This window comes from Pteronotus mesoamericanus, unplaced genomic scaffold (assembly GCF_021234165.1).
Source record: "Pteronotus mesoamericanus isolate MK-2021 breed Mesoamerican mustached bat unplaced genomic scaffold, CSHL_Meso_final contig_59, whole genome shotgun sequence".
Classification (NCBI taxonomy): domain Eukaryota; kingdom Metazoa; phylum Chordata; class Mammalia; order Chiroptera; family Mormoopidae; genus Pteronotus; species Pteronotus mesoamericanus.
Genome location: NW_026555206.1, coordinates 4,552,455 through 4,557,062, shown reverse-complemented (window position 1 = coordinate 4,557,062; position 4,608 = coordinate 4,552,455). Strand labels below are relative to the sequence as shown.

At 37.4% G+C, this 4,608-nt stretch overlaps 1 pseudogene; it reads right to left on the bottom strand.

The window, feature by feature from the left end:
• Nucleotides 1-3,635: 3,635 nt before the first annotated feature.
• On the bottom strand, nt 3,636-3,778 carry LOC129076338 (uncharacterized; annotated as a pseudogene).
• Between the last annotated feature and the right edge of the window lie 830 nt (nt 3,779-4,608).

Genomic DNA, 4,608 nt, shown 5'->3' with positions numbered 1-4,608 from the left:
TATTTGTGAGTTTTGTGTGTATCTTCTAGGGATTCTAGACAGTTCTTCCCAATCTACCATCTTCCAAGATAAAACCTGGGAAGGTTTATTTTGGCATTTTGAAATCAAACAATGAAGTTTGAGGGAATGATCCACAAGACTACCATCTTATATGATACCAGTTGCAAGTTTAAGGTGTTCCCAAAACTACTGTTAGATTTGATATTTTGCTGAAAGGACTTACAGAACTCAGTCTCAACTATTGCAGTCATGGCTTATTAAAGAAAAACATACAAATTAAAGTCAGCTAAGAAATAAAGCACAAGCACAGAGTCCAGGAGAACAACCAAACACAGAGCTTCCAGTTCCCTTCTCCCCATGAAACCAGGACAGTTACTCTTCTGATAATTCTGTGTGACAATATGCACAGAGTACTGCCAGTCAGGGAAAGTTACCCAAGCCTCAATGTACAGAGTTTTTACTGGAGCTCCACTGTACAGACATGATTGATTGATTAATTGCAAAAATGGTTGATTTCAGTCTTTAGACCCTGTGGAGGTTGACTGTTACTTGCATGACCCAAAGACCCCATGCTATATCATGATTTTTATTTTTTTAGCTTGGAAGTCCCTATCCTAAGACTATCTTGTATAGCCAGTCTCCACCCTTAGTCATTGTTAGACTACCTGGCATGACCCAAGGCCTCTGGATAAACAAAGACACTCCCAGCAGGCAGGACATTCCAAGAGCACAAAGACCAGATTAAGTTCTTAACTACACAAAGCTGCTGGGCCTTCAGCTCAGGAGAGAAGTATGAGAGTTGAAAGAGATCTGGCCCAGCTGATAATGAAGTGAATATTAATAATGCTAGCTAGGGTTTACTAAGGTTTTTCTATGTGCTAGGTATATTCTACACGTTTAATAAATTACCTCACTGAAGTGTCAACTCCAGTACTGATATTCCCCCAGGGTATGGATGAGGATCCTGATGCCTTTGTGATCACTGCTCAGTTGTGCTTAGACTTGACTCCCCCGCTGCTGCTTCAAGTTTTAAAGGATGCAGACTGAAGATGCTTCATGAAGTAAAGCAACTAAAAGGACAGACAAGCCTCCAATTTCCACTGTGGGTAACTTTGGGCAGCTGCTACTAGAATAAAAATCCATGAAGGCAGAGAGTTTAATCTCTAGTTCATTACTGTATCTTCAGCAGTGAGAAGACTGCCTAGCTTCTCTAAGCTAAGCTTCATCCCTAGTATTAAAAATAGTAGAAAATATTTCTACCACAGAGAGATGTTGCAAAGATTAGTGAGTTGATGCATCAAGGCTCCTGGCTCCTAGCAAGTACTCAGTGAAGACAGCAATTAGTGCCAGTACCATTATTATTATTATCAAGCTGAGCAAGGAAGCAGACCTAGATATTGAGAGAAGGAATGGGATATGTATCTGCTTAGAGTGGATCTTCTTTAATGCCCTTCAGAGTCTGCACCTAAAAGTTTTGTCAGGGCTTGGGCAGAGTACCAAGATTACAGAGGGAAAAAAATAGCAAAACAAAACAGATTGTGTTTCTCTTATTTATTTTCTATTTCATTCATTTCCACTAACATCTTAATGCTCCATCTTATTTTGATTTATCTTGTTCTTTGAATGTTTAAGTGTAATAAGTTTACTTTAGCTTTCCTTTTTTGAAAATAATGGCATTTGAGGCTACAAAATTTCCTCAAAGTACATTATTGCCATGATATATCCCTATCACTGACTTCTAGTTAGTTTTATTTCCCATCAAGTTCCATAATTGACTGTTAATTAATTTTTAACTAAAATTTCATGTTCCTTGATGAGGATACATTTGAAAGTATCAGTTGAGCTGGATTCCTAGTAGAAAATGTAAATCTTATACAAAACTTGGACAAGCAACATTCAGAAATCACCCATGTAACCAGATTGGCAAATCACTTGTGTGAGTTCCTCCTCTGAGGTCCTTCCTTCAGACACCAGCCTCAGCACTTCCTTCTAAAGCTTCCATGTTTTGAGTGTGAACTCCACACTGGTGCTCAGGGACTTCTCAGTTCACTGTGGTGCATGGTAGTATTTGCAGAGAACACAGTTTGCTGTGAGAGTGGGAGAGATAATTGACCGCCACTCCTACAACACCCAAGAATTTTTACCTTATGACTTTGCCACTATAAATTCACTTTCAAAATGCAAAAAAAAAAAAAAAAAAAAGGGTAGACAAGGAACATGTATAAAGGACGCATGAACAAAGACAGAAGGGTAGGGGGAGCATTGAATGTGGGAGGAGGGACAGATAAGACAGGGGAGAGCAATGGGGGGCATAAAATTAGGACAACTGTAATTGAACAACAATAAAAATGCAAAATAACTATATATTTATAGTTATATCTCTTCTTTTTTAAAAATTTTAGGAAAGGTTCCATTATTCTACCTCCTCCATGATAACAATGCATTTCTGGGTTCATTGTAAAACAAGTTATTCATATTTCCAATCCTCAACCATGGGCCACACCAAAAGTAGGTGGGCACTGGCTAAGTCAATTAAATGAAAAGTCAGACTGCATGTACAAAGTCCAGTGCCTCACTCAGGAATCATATCCTGGTAAATCAGTAAAACTCATCTTGGCAAGGCCCCTTAATTTTCAAAGCAAAAGGACTCAAAGATGGAGCCACAAATCCATTCCATCTTTTTCTCAAGCTGAATATATCCTTCACCTCTATGTCATCCACATTCCTTCATTATGTGAATTTGGGAAAGTCATTTAACCTCTCTAGATCTCAGTCTTCTCATCTATAATATGGTGCAACTGCATTTCCACTGAACTGCTGTGATGATTAAATGGGAGAATGTATATAAAAACACCCAGCATAGTATTTTGCACATAGTAAGCAATAAATGTTAGTTTTACTATTGTTGTTATTGTTATGCTGGTGGTTAAACTCAGTTGAAGATTCTATATACTCTATAATATATTCTCAGCTACTGAAGAAATGCTGTTGTAAATGCTAAATCTACATAATTTAATAGAAAAATGGGAAGCCTTAAGTAGTGTGCCGGGGAAAATGAAATATATATAAGAAATATATATACCTATAATTATAATACAATTAAATACTGGTTAACATATAATTAATATATATAAGTATAATTTATTAATCCTTTTTTTGGATCTCCTTAGGATTCCAAAACTTTGAGGTTAAAGTCCTCAAAGTTCTTACATTGGCTTATTATTCAATAGCTCTATATCCATGTGATTATCTTAGTATGGAACTGGGAGTGATTTCCATGTTCTTTAAATTGGTTGCACAGGTAAGTTTCAGTCAGGGCAGGAATTAAAGTAGATGAAGTCTGTCAACCCTGTGTCTGATGTTAAGGACACTGTGTTCTGCTCCTAACAACCTTGTGCTTGATGTACCTTTGTGGTTCAGAGGACAGGGTCCCTGGGAAGTCAGGAGAAGTTTTCTGCTTCAGCAACATTTTCCACCAGACAAAGTTGCTGTGCATCCTGGCGACTCACAAACACATTTAGAACTCAGGTGTATTTAGCCTCAGAATGTACTTAAAAAATATTTCACCTATTTTCCAACATAAAAGTCAGATTTTAGAACTAGAAAATCTTTTTTTTCAAATAGTGACTTTAATAAAATCTTGATTAAGACTTGAGGAATAAGCAAACACAATTTTTCATGCCATTCCTGCATTTTAAATGGAACTAACCTGAAAACCAATGTGCTTTTAAAATAAGTGATTGTACACTTGATCTTAGCCAAAAGGCCAAGAAGCGATTCAGTAGATGATTGGATCAAAAAACTATGGTACATATACACAATGGAATACTACACAGCAGAAAGAAAAAAAAGAAATACTAAACTGCGGGACATCATGGATGGAACTGGAGAGCATTATGCTAAGCGAAATAAGCCAGGGGGCGAAAGACAAATACCATATGATCTCACCTATAAGTGGAACCTAACCAACAATACAAAGATGCAAGGAAAATATGACCAGGAACAGTGAAAGGAAAAGAAATCAACAGAGACAAGAGGGAAGGGGGAGCGGGGAAAAGGAAGGGAAAGGGAAAGTCAAGGAACATATAGCAAGGACTCAAGGACAAAACCAAAGTGGAAGAGCTGAGGGAGGGAAGGAAGGAGGGGACAAGGGAAAGTGGTGGGGGGGAGGCAGAGACAAATGTATTTAAAAAATAAATTAATTAATTGATTAATTTGAAAAAAAGAAATAAAATCTTTAAAAAATAAAATAAATAAAATAAAATAAAATAAGTGATTGTTTTTAAATTTATTTTTCAAACACATTTGTCTCTGCCTACCACCCACCACTTTCCCTTGTCCCCTCCCTCTTTCCATTCCTCAGCTCTTCCCCTTTGGTTTTGTCCATGATTTTCGCTATATATTCCTTGACTTTCCCCTTCCTTCCTCGTTCCCGCCCCCTCTTCCTTCTTGTCTCTGTTAATTCCTTTTCCTTTCAGTGTGGCTGGTCTTATTTTCCTTGCATCTTTGTATTGTTGGTTAGGTTCCACTTATAGATGAGATCATATGGTATTTGTCTTTCGCCCCCTGGCTTATTTCGCTTAGAATAATGCTCTCTAGTTCGATCCA